General features: G+C 40.8%; 1 protein-coding gene across 3 annotated transcripts in view; it reads left to right on the forward strand.

Moving 5' to 3' along the window:
- Positions 1 to 22112, forward strand: part of LOC144579477 (uncharacterized) — a 75154-nt gene extending 53042 nt beyond the window's left edge. For all 3 annotated transcript variants that reach the window (XR_013527170.1, XR_013527174.1, XR_013527186.1), the window contains exon 3: positions 19663 to 22112. The gene's annotated coding sequence lies outside the window, so the exon portion shown is untranslated. The remainder of the gene's footprint in view (positions 1 to 19662) is intronic.
- The last annotated feature ends 766 nt before the right edge of the window (positions 22113 to 22878 follow it).

Genomic DNA, 22878 nt, shown 5'->3' on the forward strand with positions numbered 1-22878 from the left:
ATAGCAGCATGGCTGCTAAGCTGGACTGAAGGTATCTTTGCCAGGGCTGGCCAAGAGAGGGTGTTTCTCAGGCCTGGGATACAGTCAAATGACTTCTCAGCTGTCCTGAATGTGTGTCTGCTGGGGGTAGTCTAGGATGTGGACTAGCTCAGTATGTGGGCATACTGCTGCTCAGCTGGCCTGGGTGGTACCTGCCAGGGGAAGCCCAGGGGACTGCTTCTATGACCCAGGATGTGGGCACAAGGCTCTCAGCTGGCCTAGGGTTATGTCTTCTGGGAGTAGCCCATGGGGCTCTTTCTCAGGTCCAGAACATGGGCATTCATGGCCGATTGGCTGGTCTGAATATCCATCTGCTGGGAATGGGTATAGTACTGTTTCTCAGGCTCATGAAAGGTTGTACAGCTGCTTAGTTGGCCTGGGAGTGTTTCTTTGGGGGGTGGCCTATAGGGCTGTTCCTCAAGTTGGGACATAGGTATGTGACTGCTTAGTTGGCCTGAGGGTATGCTGGCCAGAGTAAGCTCCCAGGGTTGTTTCTCAGTCTGAGACTTGGGCACACACAGCTGCTTGTTTCTCAGGTCTGAGACACAGGTGCGAGGCCCACTCAGTGGTGTGTCTGCTGGGGACAGCCTGTGGGACTGTTTCTCAGGCCCTTTATTAAAGGCAGAGGGCTGCTGGACAGGCCAGGAGCATGTCTGTGCTGGATGGGCCTGCAGGGCTGTTTCTCAGGTCCTGAGCATGGGCTCAGAGTTAACTCTGCTGACCTGGGGGTGTATCAGCTGCTCAGAGGCTTAGTTAGGGACCTCTCCCACTTGGGAGAGGGCATGTAGTGGTTTGGCTCAAGGGTGAATTCACCCTGGATGGGACTGCAGATAATTCCTGTCTGGAAGCATGGTGGCGAGGGGTTGATTTCCTTGCTCTGCAGGACTTGAGTTACAGCCAATCCAGGGACCAACCTCCACACAGCTGGAGTTATGTATTTAACCCACCCATGTAGCCTTGTGTATTGAAGATAAAGCTCCAGTGCTGGAGAGGTGTAGTGGCTACTGGCCCCTAGAGGAGGGCACACTCAAGAGATGACTCTGGTCTCAAGATGGTGCTTTGTTGCTGCAGCTTAGATCTCTGGGGGTGGGATGTCTTTACTTTGTATTACTAGTCCAGGACATACAGCTGTGTAAATTCTTGGTAGTTCTCCAAATTGGCCTCAGGGCTTGCAAAGACTGAGAGATTCTCCTGTTGTAAAGACTTTGTGTTTGTGATGGCAGTGGGGCTCGTGGGGATCTTCTGCTTACCTTTACCCTGCAATGAGAAGTCCCTCCTGTATCTGGGCTAATTCAGTCCAGGTCAGGGGGAAGGGGCTGCAGAGGCTGAGTGCTTCCAGTTACCACAGGTATGTCTCCACTCCTTTGCTGCACTCCAGGACTATCCAGATATTTGATACTCTAATCTTAGATGTGTATTTGTTACCTAGGTTATTTCTTGTAGGTGAGATGAGCACCAGGCATCTCTGGTCACTCATCTTGCTTGATTTAGCATAATTCATAAAAGCCCTAGGATGTACAGAACTGTCAATGATTGTTGGCTTCAACTTAAAGTCACCAGCTTCATTAGCCCCTAGTGAGAGAATTGGCCTGTGCTTTGAAGCTTTGAAACCATGCATTGACTTCTCCTCCCTAAATATAAAAGTCATAGATAGCATCTTCTTCCAATAAAAGGCTCTCTTGTTTACATTGAAAATCTGTTGTTTCGTGTGGCCAGCTTCATCAATTATCTCAGCTCGATCTTCTGGAGAACTTGCTGCTGCTGCTGCATCAGCACTTGCTATTTAACCTTGCACTTTATGTTATGAAGATGGCTTCTTTCCTTAAACCTCATGAACCAACCTGTTAGCTTCAAGCTTTCCTTCTGCAGCTTTCTTACCTCTCTCAGCCTTCATTGAATTGAAGAGAGTGAGGACAGGCATTGGCTTAAGGGAATGTCATAGCTGGTTTGATCTATTCAGACCACTAAAACCTTCTCCATATTAGCAATCAGAACTCTTTTGCTTCCTCATCATTTGTATGTTCACTGGGGTAGCAGTCTTAATTTTCTTCAAGAATTTTATTTTTCACTCACAACTTGGCTGACTGGTTTAAGAAGTCTAGCCAGAACGATCCAAGATGGCCGATCGCTAACATCCCAGGATTGCAGCTCTCAGGGAAGGTGTGGAGAACTAGAGGACCCCACACTTTCAGACAAATTCTGGTCGCTCATGAAGCAGAAGATCCCCCAGTGGAGGAAACGCATGGGTGGCCAGCGCAACTCTCAGGGCCAGCGCAGCCGTTCCGCCGGCACCTCGGTGCAGCAGCTCTTGGAGCAGAGTAAACAGGTCTGGAGGACCCGCACGGGCCCCCAGCACAACACCAGAGCCCGGCGCAGCGGCTGTGATGGCACCTCGATGCGGCAGTGCTCGGCGCAGAGTAAACGGGACCGGTTCCCCTTCTGACCGAGGTTTGGAGCCCTGGGAAGGCAGAGTCACCTACTACCGACACAAAAAGGAAGCCCGACAGGAGAATCCTGGGAAGAAAAGCACCATCAGTTATAACGTCGCTGCTCTGGCCCTGGGAACTAACAACCTGGACGCCCACTCAAGAGACCTAATCTGAAAGTTGGTAAATTCAAAGAGGACAGGAGGATAAATTTACAATGATGGGAAGAAACCAGCATAAAAAAGCTGAGAATACTCAAAGTCAGGACGCCTCTCCCTCTAAAGATGATCACAGTTCCACATCAACAATGGAACAAGGCTTGATGGAGAACAAGCACATCCCGATGACAGAATCACTCTTCAAGGAATGGATAATAACAAACTTCGGTGAGTTAAAAGAACATGTTGTAGCCCAACGTAAAGAAACTAGGAACTTTGAAAAAAGGTTCGATGAAATCCTATTGAGAATAGACAACTTAGAGAAGAGTATGAGTGAATTAATGGAACTGAAGAATACAATACAGGAACTCCGAGAAGTATGCACAGGTTTAAACACTCGAATTATTCAAGCAGAAGAAAGAATATCAGAGGTCAAAGTCCAACTTAATGAAATAAAACGTGAAGACAAGCTTAGAGAAAAAAGGATAAAAAGGAATGAGCAAAGTCTCCAAGAAATGTGAGACTATGTGAAAAGACCAAATTTACGTTTGATAGGTGTACCTGAATGCGACGGAGAGAATGAATCCAAGCTGGAAAATACCCTTCAGGATATTATTCAGGTAAATTTTCCTAAACTAGCAAAGCAGGTCAATATTCAACCCCAGGTAATACAGAGAACACCACAAAGACATTCCTCAAGAAGAGCAACCCCAAGGCACATAATTGTTAGATTCACTAGGGCTGAAACGAAGGAGAAAATACTAAGGGCAGCCAGAGAGAAAGGTCAGGTTACCCACAAAGGCAAGCCTATCAGACTTACAGCAGATCTCTCAGCAGAAACTCTACAAGCCAGAAGAGAGTGGGGGCCAATATTCAACATCCTCAAAGAACAGAACCTTCAGCCCAGAATTTCATATCCAGCCAAACTAAGCTTCACAACTGAAGGAAAAATAAAATCTTTTATGAACAAGCAAGAACTCAGAGATTTTATTACCACCAGGCCTGCTTTACAAGAGCTTCTGAAAGAAGCATTACACACAGAAAGAAACAACCAGTATTAGCCTTTCTAAAAATACACCAAAAAGTAAAGAGCACCAACATAAAGAAGAATTTACACCAACGAATGGATCAAACAGCCAGTCAACATCAAATGGCAGTAACCCTAAATTTAAATCGACTAAATCCCCCAATCAAAAGACACAGCCAAAACCCAATGGCATGTTACATCCAGACCTGTTTCACATGCAGGGATACACAAAGACTCAAAACAAAGGGATGGAGAAAGATTTATCAACCAAATGGAGAGCAAAAATAAATAATAAATAAATAAAAAGCAGGAGTTGCAATGCTCGTATCGGATAAAGTAGATTTTAAAGCAACAAAGATATAGTGGTAAAAGGATCAATGCAACAACAAGAGCTAATGATCCTAACACCCAGACACATAAAGACTTAGACTCAATGAGACAGAAAATTAATAAGGATATCAAGGACTCGAACTCAGATCCGGAACAAGTAAACTTAATAAATATTTATAGAGCTCTCCACTTCAAATACACAAAATATACATTCTTGTCAATACCACATCACACCTACCCATAAGTTTAAATGAAACATTGATTGGCCATTATTAATACTTAATTTTTTTCAGAATAAAGCAATATTTCCATTTACTCTCCCTCTTTCTCTTCCTCTTTCTTCCTCTCCTTTACTTATTATTATTATTATTTTTTTTTTGAGACGGAGTTTCGCTCTCGTTACCCAGGCTGGAGTGCAATGGCGCAATCTCAGCTCATCGCTACCTCTGCCTCCTGGGTTCAGGCAATTCTCCTGCCTCAGCCTCCCGAGTAGCTGGGATTACAGGTGCGCACCACCACGCCCAGCTAATTTTTTTTTGTATTTTTAGTAGAGACGGGGTTTCACCATGTTGACCAGGATGGTCTCAATCTCTTGACCTCGTGATCCACCCACCTCGGCCTCCCAAAGTGCTGGGATTACAGGCTTGAGCCACCGCGCCTGGCCTTACTTATTATTTTTTTCTTTCCTTCTCTCAAAAAAAAAGAAATCAACTTGTAAACCTCTAGATCCAGGTCGGCAATGTCTCTCTCATTGCTTGATCTCCTTCCTTCCCTTCCCTCCCTCCTTCCCTCCCTCCCTCTCCCCTTCTTCCCTTCCTTCCTTCCTTTATCCCTTCCTTCCTCCCTACCGTCCTCCTTCCCTCCCTTCCTGCCTTCCTCCCCCCCAAAAAAAGAAGTCTAGCCTTCCTCACAATCATTTTTAGGTTTTAGTTTAAAATGGGAGGCCTGTGACTCTTCCTTTCACTAGGACACTTAGAAACCATCACAGACTTATTAAATGGCCTACTTTCAATATTGTTGTATCTCAGGGAACAGGGAGGCCACAGAAGAGGGGAGAGATGGTGGAATGGCTGGTCAGTGGAGCAGCCAAAAACCATGGCACTGATTAAGTTTGTTGTCCTATACGGACATGGTCATGTTGCCCCCAAACAATTACGATAGTAAGATTACTGATCACAGATCACCAAAACAGATAGGATAACAACAAAAAAGTTTGAAACATTGCACGAATTACCAAAATGTGACACAGAGACACAAAGTGAGCACATGCTATTGGAAAAATGAAACCAAGAGACTCACTCAATGCAAGGTTCTACAAACTTCAGTTTATAGAAAAGTAATATCTAAGGGGTAATAAAGTAAAGCACAATAAAATAAGGTATACATGTATACACACAAACATATATGTATATATGCACATATGCTAAACAATGTATATACATATGTACGTATATATGCTAAAGTATGTATATAAAAAGACTACTGATGTTATTAATTTGGGTCAGTGCTATGGAATATATAGATACATATATATGTACATATAGATACACATTAAGATATGTATATATCTATATGTGCACATATATAGATATGTTGTATATATGTATATACACACATGTGCGTAGGTATCTATATATATCAAACATATATATAGCTAAAGGATATATCTATGCACACATACATATATACAAATGTGTGTGTGTGTGTGTGTGTATAGATACATCCTTTAACACCGACCCAAATTAATAATATCAGTTCATCTTCAGTGACACTACCACTGAAAGGCACATTATATCAGATATATCAAAGTAGTGAAAGACTACTGATGTCATTTTATCTGGGCCAGTGTAAGGATTAAAAATGTACCTGTCAGATCAAGCAACTTCAGAGACTTACTTCTCAGAGACTTGGTTGATGTTATGTACAATTGCTCCACATTGCTCTACATTTATAAATGGTTTGAATTCTGAAAATATATATGTCAATATTTGGAATCTAGTATTAATATATCATTTTTTTCCTAAAATAAAGCCTTATATAATGCAAGGAATTCTTGTTTGAGCCTTAATAACAGCCTAGTGAATCAAAATTTAAGTGGACTTATTTATTATTTCATTTGTGAGTGAATCTTACCAATCTCACTATCTCCTTCTCTTCTTTCTCTCCATACATTGATGACTCTCCCACAGAGTACTCTTTTTAATTCAGTAGGGTAATAGCCAAACAATTAAAAATGAACAGAGCAAAACTCCACATGTCTTCCTAGACATATTTTTCTAATACAAATTAGCAGTAATTACTCTACAATTTATAATCTAGTTACCCTAAAAAATTTACATGTTAATCAGTTATTTATTTGAAACCTGGTCTTTAATTTTTCTCTAGAAATGAGGTTTCAGATGTTTGTAGTGAAATTCTTAGGCCTGTAAAAAAACTTGTGAATCAACTTTATATACATTTCTTTACTCCTAACCCTAATCTCCAAGTTACCATTTCTGCCAAAATTTACATAAATTCAATTTCAGTTTGTAAATACCCACCTTGCTTACCCTTGTAATTTTCTGCCTTCTCACATGTAAATACCAATAACCCTTCACCAATCATGGATGTCTTTTCTACCCCTCAGATATGGTTAAGTAACTGCAGACCTAAGGCAGGGGCTCCGTCCAGTTGGATGGTGGGTTTGCCTTGGGGCAGTAGCTCATGTGGTAACAGAGGGAGAGACCAAAGTTCTGCTGACTTTATTCTTCTCTGTTTACAGCTCCTCAGCTCCCTGCCCACTGTTACCTCCTCCATGTTAAAAATAGGACTGTCTCATCTCTTGGCTCACTCCAATATTGTGTCATACCCACATTCTCATATTTTCCTAAGGTGTTTGGCTGCTGCTAAATAAGAGTGATCAATGGAATAGGAATAAGTATTGCTCTTATTACTTGTTCTTCTTTTATCCAACTAGATCCAAAAGAGATAGAAAGATAACTGCAGATACTACAGTAATTAGACTTTAGAAAACAGTATCTAAGACACTGTGTATTGTTATCAATGCTCCAGACAATGAACTTCCCAAATATGAATCTCTTTCTCGACATGTATGTTTTTTTGCGTGTGTCTATGTGTACATTTACATACGTATGTTCACATCTAGCTTTTAATTTATTTAGACCTCACATTTTGTTGAAGGTTGCTTCAGGAGTTACTGTTGTCTTTTCACTGAAGTCAGTGATAATGGAGTAAAAAGGTACTTAGACATATAAACACCACATGATTTTCTCTTTTTTTGACACTATTAGCAAAAACATTTTTTGCACAAAAGGAGTTTTTCCATAAAAATAAAATATCAAATATATACATATGTAATGAGTGAAAGTATGCAAATCCTGTAAGTCCAGTAAGTAAATTCCAACAATTAGCAAAGACTAATTTTTCAATGGCCAATTAATTAAACCACAATTAAATGACAGTATAAAAATTAAACCTATCTGCATATTAGAAATACATTTTAATTCATCCATGTCTCCACTGTACTATAAAATGAATAGAGAAAATTTTTATTTACTAGCTTAAAAAATAAATACTACATATTCAATTAGTATACTACTGCTTAATGAACAATTACAAAACTCTCACCTTGATGTTTCCTTGCAAAAGAAGTGGTAATACATTGTGCAAATAACCTCTTTAAAAATCAGTTATTAAACACACTCTTTTCATAGCTTCTATGACATCTGATTAATTTTGTAAATTTTCTTGAGCATTATACTATAATTAACTTGGATCAGGTTTTCCCTATTACTTAAATTATTAATGATTTAATTCCAGTAGAGGTTTGAACATGCCTTTGAAAACCATCCATCACATCCTTCCTTTCATCCATCATGCTACCCTTTCCTGTCCATGAGACACAGACAGGTAGCTGCAGGCCTAAGAGAGGGCTGCATCCAGTGACCTGGTGGGTTTGGGGTTGGGTCTGAACACCAACCTCACATGTTCACAGAGCTCTGGAGGGTGAGAGACAAGTTCCTATTTCATTAGCTCCATTCCTTTCTGCCCAGGGCTTCACTGCTTGTCAGCTGCTATCTCCCCCATGTTGCAACTAGGAACCTCTCCTCCCTTGAGACACTCTGGTAGGCAGTTGAACTCAGGAACTCTGAGTCCCTTAAAAAACTGCTTACAAAGAACTAGGGATGACAAATACACAAGCAGAAAGAAGCAACTCTTCTATGACTTGCTCCTCTTTATGTAACTCCCATCAAAAAAAAGGATGCAAAGTTATGTACAAATGCAACAATGAGAAGATCTAGAAACTGTTAAAAAACACTCTGTATGGCCATGCAGGCTCCTGAGAGAAAATTCCACAAATGTCCATCTGTCTCCTTGTTTTATGATTCAGTTGTATGCATGGGTTTGTTTGTGTATGTGTGTTGGGAGAAGTGTGTATAGATGGATGGATGATGTGTATGTGTATGTGTTTGTGTATGTGTGTTGGGAGAAGTGTGTATAGATGGATGGATGATGTGAAGTGTGTATAGACAGATGGATGGATATGTTTGATGATGTGCCTGTGTGTGTGTATACTTCTGTGATATGTTTGATGATGTGTATGTGTATGTGTTTGTGTATGTGTGTTGGGAGAAGTGTGTATAGATAGATGGATGGATATGTTCGATGATGTGTATGTGTTTCTGTATGTGTGTTGGGAGAAGTGTGTATAGATGGATGGATGATGTGAAGTGTGTACAGATAGATGGATGGATATGTTTGATGATGTGCCTGTGTGTGTGTATACTTCTGTGCCCCCTTATGCATACATGTGTCTTTATCTATTTATAACTCACCTTTCATAGATAAAGGTCTCCTGGGTTTCTTCTGTCAGTTCATTTGTGTGTGGACTAGACAATGATTAAAAAAAAATACAGTCAGACAGGTCACATCATTCAAAATTTACTTTTCTTGAAAAACTAGCTTTCTTTACACATAAACTGGTTAATTTCTGACTATTCATGTGTATAGCACTGTTTGGATCTGAAATATCTTTTCTGAATTAGAAATCAGGATTTATATGGCTACCACCATGTTAGGATGTGGAAAATAGTAATGCTTCCAAATTTAAGTAAATCTTTTTATTACAACCTCAGTCCCAATGTGTGAGAGCCTTTATGGTGGCAGTTATTTCAAACTCAACTCCCAATTTTAGGTAGTAGGCCCTCTTACTCCATTGAATGTCCTGTTTCAGAGGCCTTCCTTACCTCCTTACTTTCACCCACCATGATAGTCTCCCTAGCCCCACAGAAAAGACTCAACTCGAGGTCTGACACAGGGGCACAATCCAATATGACCATGATTTGAGGTTTGGAGCACCAGCCTCCACGGTGGCAGAGGTCTGGAGGGTGGAGAACACCTCCAGGCTATTAGCTTTGTTTCTCTCTGCTGAGGGCTTCACAGGTCCCTGACTACTTCTACCTCCTCCTTTCTCCACATAGGATTCTCTCTTCCTTTGGCCCTCCCTAGTATGTCTCATACACAGAAAATCTGAGTTTCCAAGGCATTTGACTGCTACAAACGAAGGGTGACAAGACAGTAACAGACAAAAGCCTCCCTCTATGGTCTGTTTCTCTCTTTCCCAAAACAACGAAAAATGTGGTACAGTGAGAAGATAAAGAAACTGTCCAAGACACACTGTATTGCCATGGACACTCCTGAGAGTAAATCCCACTAATCTCAACCTCTTTTTCTGTCATTGTTTTGTTTGTGTGTACATCCTTTGTAACTCACATATCATCAGTGGTTTCATCAGTGTTGACTTCCAGCAGGTCATTCGAATTGAGACTAAAAGACAAATATGGTCAGAGTCAGACACGATGTATAATTCTAGTATTTTATATCAAATAACTATAGTTACTGTATGAGTGATTCCTTGGTTACACTTTAAATATTCACGTTTGTATATCACTAAATTGACTTGGAATGGCATTTTTTAATTAGAAATTAGGTTTTCTATGCCAACAGGGAATATCTTAGGCTGTGAATAGAGTGATATATCCAGATTAAGTAACTGTATCCTTACCTCAATGTTTAACAGGCTTTTGTGAGGGCAGTTAATTCCACTTCAACTTTACTGTTGAAGTCCATCCTCTTATAATCCCATCTGAATTCCTCATTCTCAGTCACCTCTAATCACCTCCTCACTTTTCACGCATCCTAGTTGTCTTTCCTGCCCAAGGGTTACGGTCAAGTAGCTGTGGCCTCAAACAAGGGCTCCATCCATCCCATGTGATGGTGGGTTTGGGCCAAGGGAGTCAGCCGCACATACTGGTGGAGCTCTGGAAGGTGTGAAATACTTCCAGGGTTATCAGCTCTGTATTATTTTTTTCTGGGGTTTCTCTGCTCTTTGTCCACTCCTATCTCCTTCTTGCTCCAAGCAGGATTCGCTTCTCCCTTGTCCACACTACTAGTACAGTCTCATTCCCACAGAAATGAAAGGTGACAAACACGAACATAAAAGCCTCCTTCTATGAGTTCTTCCCCATTTTCCTCCCTCCATCCAAAAACCAAGAGAATATTCAATACAAAGCTCATCCTGAGAAAACTTGAGAAATACTTTGGAAAGAACTCCTTGTTCCCATGGATGCTCGTGACAGTGACTAGCCCAAATCTCAATCTGTGTATACATGTATGTGTGTTTGTATGTGCATATATACATGTGTAATTGTATTCCTTTATATCACGTGTTGCATTGGCCAGCCTGCTAGAAGATACTCTCAATTCACACACAGGGCAATGCCAAAGGATTTACAGTGTACAGAGTAACACAACATGTAACTTCCTAGACCTAATGTTTTCAGTGAAAAAGAGTTCCCAATACTTTTTTTAAAAATTGTACTTTAAGTTCTGGGATACATGTGCAGATCTTGCAGGACTGTTGCATGGGTACATACATGCCATGGTGGTTTGCTATCTCCATCCCCCTGTCACCTACATCAGGCATTTCTCCAAATGTTATCCCTCCCCACCTTCCCACCCCCCGCTGTCCCTCCCCTAGTCCCCACCCCCCAATAAACCCCAGTGTGTGGCATTCCCCTCCCTGTGCCCATGTATTCTCACTGTTCACCACCTGCCTATAGGTGAGAATATGCAGTGTTTGGTTTTCTGTTCTTGGTTCAGTTTGCTGAGAATGATGGTTTCCAGATTCATCCATAACATGAACTGATCCTTTTTTATGGCTGCATAGTATTTCATGGTACATGTGTGCCACACTTTCTTTATCCAGTCTATCACTGATGGGCATTTGGGTTGGTTCCAGGTCATTGCTATTGTAAACAGTGCCACATTGAACACATGTGTCCATGTATCTTTATAGTAGAATGATTTAGAATCCTTTGGGTATATACTCAGTAATGGGATTGCTGGGTCAAATGGAATTTCTATTTCTAGATCCTTGAGGAATCACCACACTGTCTTCCACAATGATTGAACTAATTTATGCTCCCACCAACAGTGTAAAAGTGTTCCTATTTTGCCTCATCCTCTCCAGCATCTGCTGTTTCCAGATTTTTTAATGATCACCATTCTAACTAGCGTGAGATGGTATCTCAATGTGGTTCTGATTTGCATTTCTCTAATGACCAGTCCAGATGGTCATACACTGAGTCATACACTTTAGAATGCTGAATCTTCTAGTATATGAAAAATATACCTCAATTTTAAAAGAAGAAAAACATAATGCCAAGAAAGTTGTAAAAGTTGTCACCAACACTTGTTATTTCCCATCTTTTTAATATTTTGTATAAAGTGGTATCTTATTGTGGTTTTGATTTGCATTTTCCTAATGACTAATGATGCTGAACACCTCTTTGGGTGCTAACTGGCTATTTGCATATCTTCTTTGAAGAAATGCCAATTAAAGTTTTTGTCTCACTTTTAAATTGACTTGCCATTATTGTTCTGTGGTGCCAAGAGAACAATAAATACATTACTCCAGAAAGAGAAACAAATATATATGGAAATATATTTGTTAAAGATTGCATTACAAATCAACAAAAGAAGTAAATTCTTTAACAACTCATGTTCACAAAATTCCCTTTTCATGTGGAAGAAAGTAAAATTAGAATCTCACTTCATGTTTGTTTGCCTCATAAATGTCTTCTTTTGAAAAGTGTCTGTTCGATCTTTTGCCCACATTTGAATGGGTTTGTTTTTTTCTTGTAAATCTGCTTAGTTCTTTGTAGATTCTGGGTATTAGCCCTTTGTCAGATGGGCAGATTGCAAAAATTTTTTCCCATTCTCTTGGTGCTAGTTCACTCTGATGATTGTTTATTTTGCTGTACAGAAACTGTTAAGTTTAATTAGATCCCATTTGTCTATTTTGGCTTTTGTTGCCATTGCTTTTGGTGTTTTAGTCATGAAGTCCCTTGCCTATGCTTATGTCCTCAATGGTTTTGCCTAGGTTTTCTTCTAGGGTTTTTATGGTGTTAGGTCTTATGGCTAAACCTTTAATCCATCTGGAGTTAGTTTTAGTGTAAGGTGTAAGGAAGGAGTCCAGTTTTGGATTTCTGCACATGGCTAGCCAGTTTTCCCAACACCATTTGTTAAACAGAGAATCCTTTCCCCATTGCCTGTTTTTGTCAGGTTTGTCAAAGATCAGATGGTTGTAGATGTTTGGTGTTACTTCCAAGGCCTCTGTTCAGTTCTACTGGTCTATAACTCTGTTTTGGTACCAGTACCATGCTGTTTTGATTACTGTAGCCTTGTAGTATAGTTTAAGTCAGGGAGTGTGACACCTCCAGCTTTGTTCTTTTTGCTTAGGATTGTCTTGGCTATGTGGGCTCTCTTTTAGTTCCATGTGAAGTTTAAAGTGGTTTTTTCCAATTCTGTGAAGAAGATCAATGGTAGCTTGATGGAGATAGCATTGAATCTATAAATTACTTTGGACAGTATGGCTATTTTCATGATATTGATTCTTCTTAATCAGGAGCATGGAATGTTTTTCCATCTGTTTGTGTCCTCTATTTCCTTGCACAGTGGTTTGTAGTTCTCCTTGAAGAGGTCCTTCACATCCTTTGTCAGTTGTACTCCTAGGTATTTTATTCTCTTTGTAGTAATTGTGAATAGGAGTTTGCTCATGATTTGGCTGTTAGTCTGTTATTGGTGTATAGGAATGCTTGTGATTTCTGCACATTGATTTTGTATCCTGAGACTTTGCTGAAGTTGCTTATCAGCTTAAGCAGGTTTTGGGCTGAGACAATGGGGTCTTCTAAATATACAATCATGTCATCTGCAAATAGAGACAATTTGACTTCCTCTTTTCCTAATTGAATACCAGTTATTTCTTTTTCTTGCCCAATTGCTCTGGCTAGAACTTCCAATACTATATTGAATAGGAGTGGTGAGAGAAGGCATCCTTGTCTAGTGCCAGTTTTCAAAGGGAATGCTTCCAGTTTTTGCCCATTTAGTATGATATTGGCTGTGGGTTTGTTGTAAATGGCTTTTATTATTTTGAGATATATTCTGTTGATATCTAGTTTTTTGAGAATTTTTAGAATAAACAGTTGTTGAATTTTGTCAAAGGCCTTCTCTACATCTATTGAGATGATCATGTAGTTTTTGTCTTTGGTTCTGTTTATGTGCTAGATTACGTTTATAGATTTGTGTATGTTGAACCAGGCTTGCATCCCTGGGATGAAGCCTACTTGATCGTGATGGATCTTTTTGATGTGCTGTTGCATTCAGTTTGCCAGTATTTTGTTGAAGATTTTTGCATCAATGTTCATCACAGATATTGGCTTGAAGTTTTCTGTTTTAGTTGTGTCTCTGCTGGGTTTTGGTATCAGGATGATGTTGGTCTTATAAAATGAGTTAGGGAGGATTCCCTCTTTCTGTGTTGTTTGGAATAGTTTCAGAAGGAATGGTACCAGCTTCTCTTTGAATATGTAGAAGTCAGCTGTAAATCCGTCTGGATCTGGACTTTTTTTGGTTGGTAGCCTATGAATTGGTCTCCTGAACTTCAGACCTTGTTATTGGTCTATTCAGGGATTCAACTTCTTCCTGGTTTAATCTTGGGAGGGTGTAAGTGTCCAGGAATTTATCCATTTCTTCCAGGTTTACTGGTTTATGTGCATAGAGTTGTTTGTAGTAATCTCTGATGGTAATTTGTATTTCTGTGGAATCAGTGGTGATATCCCCTTAATCATTTATTGCATCTATTTGGTTCTTCTCTCTTTTATTTTTATTAGTCTGGCTAGCAGTCTATTTTGTTAATATTTTCAAAAAACCAGCTCCTGGATTTATTGATTTTCAATTTTCACAATAGGGTGTTGATTTTAGATCTTTCTTTGCTTCTAATGTTGGCATTTATTGCTATAAATTTCCCTCTGGACACTGCTTTAAATGTGTCCCAGAGACTCTGATACTTTGTGTCTTTGTTCTTATTGGTTTCGAAGAACATCTTTATTTCTGCCTTCATTTCATTGTTTATCTAGTTGTCATTCAGGAGCAAGTTGTTCCATTTCCATGTAGTTGTACAGTTTTGGGTGCATTTCTTAATCCTGAGTACTAATTTGATTGCACTGTGGTCTGAGAGACTGTTATGATTTCCATTCTTTTGCATTTGCTGAGGAGTGATTTACTTACAATTATGTGGTCAGTTTTAGAGTAGGTGCAATGTGGTGCTGAGAAGAAAGTATATTCTGTGGATTTGGGGTGGAGAGTTCTGTAAATGTCTATTAGGTCTGCTTGGTCCAGATCTGTGTTCAAATCCTGGATATCCTTGTTGATTTTTTTTCCCGGGCAACTTTCGTTTAAATCCATGTTGATTTTCTGTCTCATTGATCTAATATCGACAGTGGAGTGTTAAAGTCTCCCACTGTTACTGTGTGGGAGTCTATATCTGTTTGTAGATCATTAAGAACTTGCTTTATGTATCTGAGTGTGCCTGTATTTGGTACATACATATTTAGGATGGCTAGCTCTGCTTGTAACATTAATCCTTTTACCATTATGTAATGCCCTTGTCTCTTTTGATTTTTATTGGTTTAAAGTTCATTTTATCAGAAACTAGGATTACAGCCCCTGCTTTTTTTCTCTCTCTCTCCATTTGCTTGGTAAATCTTCCTCCATCCCTTTATTTTGAGTCTGTGTGTATCTTTGCACGGGAGATGGGTCTCCTGAATACAGCACACTGATGGATCTTGAATTTTTATTAAGTTTGTCAGTCTGTGTCTTTTGATTGGGGCATTTAGGCTGTTTACATTTAACGTTAATATTGTCCTGTGTGAATTTGATCCTGTCATTTTGTTACTGGCGGGTTATTTTGCCCATTAGTTGACACAGTTTCTTCATTGCATCATTCGTCTTTACCATTTGGTATGTTTTTGCAGTGGCCAATACTGGCCGTTCCTTCCATGTTTAGTGTTTCCTTCAGAAGCTCTTGTAAGGCAGCTTTGGTGGTGACAAAATCTCTCAGTAACTGCTTGTCCATAAAGGACTTTGTTTCTCCTTCACTTTTGAAGCTAAGTTTGGCAGGACATGAAATTCTGAGTCGAAAGTTCTTTTCTTTAAGGATGTTGAATATTGGCCCCCACTCTATTCTGGCTTGTAGGGTTTCTCCAGAGAGATCCACTGTGAGTCTGATGGGCTTCCCTTTGTGGGTGACCCGACCTTTCTCTCTGGCTGCCCTTAGCATTTTCTCCTTCATTTCAACCCTGGTGAATCTGACGATTATGTGCTTTGGGATTGCGCTTCTTGAGGATTATCTTTGTAGTGTTCTCTGTATTTCCTAGATTTGAATGTTGGCCTACCTTGCTAGGTTGGGTAAGTTCTCCTGGATAATATCCCAAAGAGTGTTTCAAGCTTGGATTCATTCTCCCTGTCACATTCAGGTACACTGATCAAGCCTAGATTATGTCTTGCCACATATTTCTTGGAGGATTTGTTCATTTCTTTTCACTCTTTTTTCTGTAATCTTGCCTTCTCATTTTATTTCATTGAGCTGATCTTCAGTTTCTGATATCCTTTTTTCTGCTTGATCAGCTCAGCTATTGAAACTTGTACATGCTTCGCAAAGTTCTCATGCTGTGTTTTTCAGCTCCATCAAGTTGTTTATGTTCTTCTCTAAGCTGATTATTCTAGTTAGCATTTCATCTAACCTTTTTTCAAGGATTTTAGTTTCTTTGCATTGGGTTAGAACATTTTCCTTTAGCTCAGAGAAGTTTGTTATTACCCACCTTCTTCTGTCAGTTTGTCAAACTCATTCTCCATCCTGTTTTGTTCCCTTGCTGGTGAGGAGTTGTGATCCCATGGAGAAGAACAGGCATTCTGGTCTTTGATGATCGCATCCTTTTTGTACTGGTTTCTTCCAATCTTCATGGATTTATCTATGTTTGATCTTTGAAGTTGGTGATTTCAGATGCGGTCTCTGAGTGGACGTCCTTTCTGTTGATGTTGAAGCTATTTCTTTTTGTTTTTTAGTTTTCCTTCTAACAGTTGGGTCCCACTGCTTGAGGTCCACTCTAGACCTTTCTTGCCTGGGAATCACCCATGAGGGTTGCAGAACAGCAAGTATTGCTGCCTGATCTTTCCTCTGCTAGCTTTATCCTGAAAGGGTACCTGCCAGGTGACAGCAAAGCCCTTCTGTATAAGGCATCTTTTTGGTTATACAGGGGTCAGGGAGCAGCTTGAGGAGGCAGTCTGTCCCTTGTCTACCTGCAGAGGTGCTGCTGGGCCATCACAGACTCAGTCCTGCTGCTGTGTAAGCTTCCTCTGGCTTTCATTTACACAGGTAGGTTTAGACCCACCTCAGCAATGGCAGATGCCCTTCCCCACACAGAGCTCAGTTGACCCAGATCAAGCTCGAACTGATATGCTAGCTGTGAAACTCTCAAGTGAGAGGGCTTCAGTTTGCTGGTCTTTGTGGGGGTGGGACCCACCCAGCTGTATCACCTGTCTCCCTGCTTTCAGCTGCCACTCTTTCTGGGAAGAGGGTAGCTCCATCCCACAGGTGCTCTCAGTGCTGGTTGAAACATTTGCCCAGATCTGTGCTGACAACCCATGGTGCCTGCCGGAGCTGCCACTCAGATCTGTGTAACTCATGGTGCTTTTGAGCCTGGCGGAGATCTCCTGGTCTGGGTCTGTGGGTTGCAGAGGACATGGGAAACATGCAGTATCTGAACCAGAGTGCTGGGGGTGGGGTGGGAAGTCCCCGATTATCTGGTCAGTTGCACTTCTTCGGTGAGGCAGCGCCCTACCCTGCCACGGTTTGCCCTCCTTGGGCTATACCCACTGGCCAACCAGTGCCATTGAAATGAACCTGGTACCTTGGTTGGAAATGTGGAAGTCATTCACCTTCTGCATCTCTCTCGCTGGGAGCTGCACTCTGCAGCTGTTCCTATTCAGCCATCTTGTTGGAATCCCCACTTTTGTTTTTTGGTTTTGTTTTCCTTTGTTGAGACAGAGTCTGGCTCTGTCACCAAGGCTGGTCTGCAGTGGTGCAATCAGGACACTGCAACCTCTGCCTCCTGGGTTCAAGCAATTCTACTGCCTCAGACTACCGAGTAGCTGGGACCACAAGTGTGCGCCACCATGCCCAGCTAATTTTTGTATTTTTAGCAGAGACAGGGTTTTACCATGTTGGCAAGGCTGGTCTTAAACTCCTGACCACGTGATGCACCAGCCTCAGCCTCCTAAACTGTTGGGACTACAGGCATCAGGCACCACAGCTGGCCATCCAATTACTTTTCCACCTGTAAACTGCTTTACCCTTACAAACTCCATGTGTGGATTTGGTTCTTGGGATTCTTGGGAAGCTGCCATGCCATTTTCCCTACACGTCCTACTTTACATGATTGCAGCAATCATTTCATACCTATCCAGGACTCAGTGCCTCAAGATTTAACCAAAATTCTCTACCACTAAAGCTGAACATTGCATGACAGACTTTTGTGGCCAAATGGCTTTTCAATCAACTCCACTGTCTAGGCAGTCATCCCTCTACTCCCATCTAATGGATCTACTTCCTGGATCTCCCCATCACATCCTTCCTTTCACTCATCATGCTAGTCTTTCCTGTCTGTGAGACACAGACAGGTCGCTGAGGGCCTAATGAAGGGCTGCATCCAGTGAGGTGGGGTGCTTGTGTTTGTGTTTTAGCACCAACCTCATATGTTCACAGAGCTCTGAGTGTGAGGGACAAGTCCATGTTCCACTAGCTGCGTTCTTTTCTGCCCAGAGCTTCGCTGCTCCTTGTCAGCTGCTGTCTCCTCCATGTTGCAAATAGGATTCTCTCCTCCCTTGTGCCAATCTGGTAGCCTCTCAAACTCAGGAAACCTGAGTCATTTAAGAAGCTGCTTACTAGGAACTAAGGGTGACAAATACACTAAGAGGCAGAACCAACACTCTTAGCACCTGCTCCTTTTTATACAACTCCATTTAAAAAGAGTGCAGTGTTACCTACTAAGCCTGCAATGAGAAGAATTGGAAACCTTGTTAAAAATCACTCTCTATGGCCATGTGGGCTTCCCACAATAAACTCCACAAATGTCCATCTGTTTCCTTGTATGTTTCCATTGTGTGCATGGGTTTGTTAGTGGACGTGTGCTGAGAGAAGTGTGTATGGATGGATGCAACGATGGATACATGGATATGTTTATGTGCCTGGCTGTGTGAATACTTCTGTGCACAGTTATGCATTCATGTGTTTATTTATCTGATCATAACTCACCTTTCACTGATGTTTGCCTGTTTGCTCCTGCCAAGTCATCTGCGTGTAGCCTAGAGGAGGATAAAAGAATACAGTCAGACAGGAGACACAATTCAAAATTTACTTTTCCGGGAAAACTAGCTTTCATTACTCTACACATAAATCAGTTAATTTCTGACTATTCATTTGTAAAACACTGTTTGGTTCTAAAATGTCTCTTTTTAAAATTAAAAATGAGGATTTATATGATGGCAACCAACATCTTAGGCTGGGAAAACAGTAATGCTTCCAGCTTTAAGTAAACCTCTTTATTATGACCTCAGTCCCAATGTGGGACAGCTTTTGCAATGGCAGTTATTTGAAACTCAACTTTTGTTTGGAGGTAGTCAGCCCTCTTATTTCACCGAATGCCCTGTTTCAAAGGCCCTTCATTACCTGCTGCTTTCCCCCAGCATGGGTGTCTCCCCAGCCCTATAAAAGGAGTCAAGTAACTGGAGGTCTGACACAGGGACACAATCAGTATGATGGTAATTTGAGGTTTGGAGCACCAGCCTCCATGGTGGCAGAATTCTGGAGGCTGAAGGACTCCAAGGCTGTTAGCTCTGTTCCTTTCTGCTGAGAGCGTCACAGGTCCCTGACGACTCCCTCTTCCTCCTTGCTCCAAATAGGATTCTCTCTTCCTTTGGCCCACCCTAGTATGTCTCATAAACAGAAAATCTGACTCTCCAAGGTATTTTGACTGCTATGAACTATGGGTGACAAGATAGTAACAGACTGAAGCCTCCCGCTATAGTCTGTTACTCTTTTTTCCTAAACAACTGTAAAAGTATGGACATTTACCTATATGTGATACAGTGAGATGATAAAGAAACTGTGTCAAAGACACTCTGTATTGCCATGGACACTCCTGAGAGTAAATCCCACTAATCTCAATCTCTTTCTCCATCCCTTTTTTGTCTGTGTGTGTTTATTGTTTTTTCTTTTTTGTTTCAGATGGTGTTTTGCTCTTTCTGCCCAGGCTGGAGTACAGTGGCGCTGTCTTGGCTGACTGCAAATTTCACCTCACCGGTTCAAGGAATTCTCCTGTCTCAGCCTCTTGAGTAGCTAGGATTGTTGCATTTTTAGTAGAAACGAGATTTCATCATGTTTGCCAGGCTGGTCTCAAACTCCTGACCTCAGGGTATCTGCCTCTGTCAGCCCCTCAAAAGTGCTCAGATTACAGGTATGAACCACTGCACCTGGCCATGTGTTCATCTTTTATAACACATGTTATTGGTGGTTCTGTCAATGATGAGTCCCTCCAGGGCATTCAGATGGGGACTAAAGGACAAATATTGTCGAGTCAGACATGATGTGTAATTCTAATGTTTTGCTTCAACTAGCTCCAGTTACTCTGAGTTATTTCCTGATTACATTTTAAATATTCACATGTAGGTATATCACTAAATTGACCTGGGATGGCATATTTTAAATTAGAAATGAGCTTTTATATACTAATAGTGAATATCATAGGCTGTGAACATAGCAATGCATCCAGATTAAGGAACTGTATCTTTATCTTAATGTATAACAGCATTTTTGTAGGGCTCTTAATTCCAGTTCAACTTTAGTTTGTAAGTCCCCCTTCTTATAATCCTATCTGAATTCCTCGTTCTCAATCACCTCCAGTCACCTTTTCTATTTTCCTCATCCTAGTTGTCTTTCCTGCCCCCAACAGTCAATAAACATTTTAATCTCAGAATCTACTTTTTGTTAACTAAATCACCCTGCTGACATTTCAAAAATATGTAAAAGTAGCTGTTAGACATTCTGTTACGTCCTCCTGGTGAAAATTGAAATGTATGGAGATTGCATCATTGCATCTTCCTATATCCCACTTTTAAACATTTTTTTTTTGCACTGAAAATAATAATCCTTCAAATGAATTTTTAGATATCATACATGCCTAGTAAACTTCAAGTCTGCAAGTGATGAATAGATAAACTGCACAGGAAACACTTTTTTTGTTGTTTTTCAGATGTAGTTTTGCTCTGTCTCCCAGGCTGGAGTACAGTGGCAGATCTCGACTCTCTGCAACCTCTGCCTCTCGGGTTCAAGCAATTCTTCTGCCTCAGCCTACTGAGTTAGCTGGGGACTACAGGTGTGAGCCACCATGCCTGGATAATTTTTGTATTTTTGTATTTTTTGAGATGGAGTTTCGCTGTTGTTACCCAGGCTGGAGTGCAATGGCGCGATCTCGGCTCACTGCAACCTCCGCCTCCTGGGTTCAGGCAATTCTCCTGCCTCAGCCTCCCAAGTAGCTGGGATTACAGGCACGCGCCACCATGCCCAGCTAATTTTTTGTATTTTTAGTAGAGATGGGTTTTCACCATGTTGACCAGGATGGTCTCGATCTCTTGACCTCGTGATCCACCCGCCTCGGCCTCCCAAAGTGCTGGGATTACAGGCATGAGTCACCGCACCCGGCCCAATTTTTGTATTTTTAGTAGAGACGGGTTTCACCATATTGGATAGGCTGGTCTCAAACTCCTGACTTCCTGATCTGCCCGTCTCAGCCTTTCAAAGTGTTGGGATTACAGGTATGAGCCACTGCACCCAGCCAGGAAACACTTTTGTCAAACATACTGGCATTTTATTTTGTAGCATCTTTGGGCCATATTAAGGGTCTTGTTAAGCTGGCATCTCATAAAGTGTATAGAATAAAACACTAATTTGGGTAGATGTTGAAAGGGAGTAGTAACAACATTAGCACTTGTTTTATTTAAATGTAGAAAATTAATTCAAAGTATAAAAAAATTGGTGAATATATTTGTAATCTTAAGATAGGAAAGAACTTTCTGAGTATAACAAACAGCGTTAGTCATAAAAGTATCAATTATATTTTAGCACATGAAGCTTATTATAAATCTCTATGTAAGGTTGCTATATTTCACTTTAAATACCAAATGCAAAAACATATTAGAGATTTGCCACATGGAGTGGTGATATGACCAATTTATTTGAACAACAAAATTCTTTGTATCTAAAAGATATGGCAAATATGACTTAGCTCACTGACGACCTAACTTTTTAGAAGGAATTTTAGAATGAGTGTCCAGAAAACTGTTTTCCCATGAATAATTCTGAGACTGAATTTCACAAACCTGAATCCCTCCCATCTCCAATATATATTATGACATCACCTTTCGTTGTTGGCTTCAGCACAGATTTCTGATTTCAATTCATTGGGATCAGGGAAAAGGATTAAAAGCTAAATAGGAAGAAACAACATAAATTCATAAACTCCTTTTTTTTTGGTTCAAATTGGCTATGATGGCACTACAAATTACAATGTGTTGTCTAAAAAATTCTCATGTAAGGCTGTTATTTGCCACCTGGCACTTCATTTTTCTGTAGAAGTCTTTATGTGTTGGTAATAAAAATTGTTTAGAACTCTCAAAAAAGTCTTTATTACTGAACCTGATCATCATGTGTGACATCAAGTTGAATTTAAATTTGCTTAAAATTTGTGTTCTATTTGTAGGCGCACATTGTTCTTGCCCATTTTGATTTCCTAATTCTCAAGTCCCTCCACCACCTTCATGCTCTTCGTGAGTCACAGGTATCTTTGCTTCCTCTCAAATAGGATCAAGAGACTAAACCTGAGGCGAGAGCTCCATCCAATGTGATGATAGCTTTGGGTTTGGGGCACCAGCACTGAAGGGTGAGGGACAGATACAGGGTCTCTTACCACTTTCTTTCTGCTGAGGGCTTCGCTGCTGCTTGTCCAATGCTACCACCTTCTTTCTCCAGGTAGGATTCTCTCCTCTCTTGGATGGCTCTTGATAGAGTCTCATATGCAAGCATTCTGACAGTTTCCTGAGGGTTTTGGCTGCTAATTACTAAGGGTCACAAATAATCTTGGAGTGCCAAGTGTCCCTCTTCTGACCTGATCTTACTTTTTCCACTTAGGTTCAAATACAACATTACCTAAAGATGCTTATAGTCTTTTATGGAAAGCTGTTATGGCCATTGATGCTCCCAGTATTTTTCCCCACTTAGATCGGTGAACTCACCCATTGTGGTCATAGTTGTCAGAGCGTACAGTAGAAGCTGTTAATGAATCCATAATTCTACCAGAGAGTAAAAAACACATACAAAAAATAAAGTCAGATATCTTGGAAGGCAATCAGGTTGTTAATCTCCATGGTATTTCAGGACACAAAAAGT

Source organism: Callithrix jacchus, chromosome 1 (assembly GCF_049354715.1).
Source record: "Callithrix jacchus isolate 240 chromosome 1, calJac240_pri, whole genome shotgun sequence".
Taxonomy (NCBI): domain Eukaryota; kingdom Metazoa; phylum Chordata; class Mammalia; order Primates; family Cebidae; genus Callithrix; species Callithrix jacchus.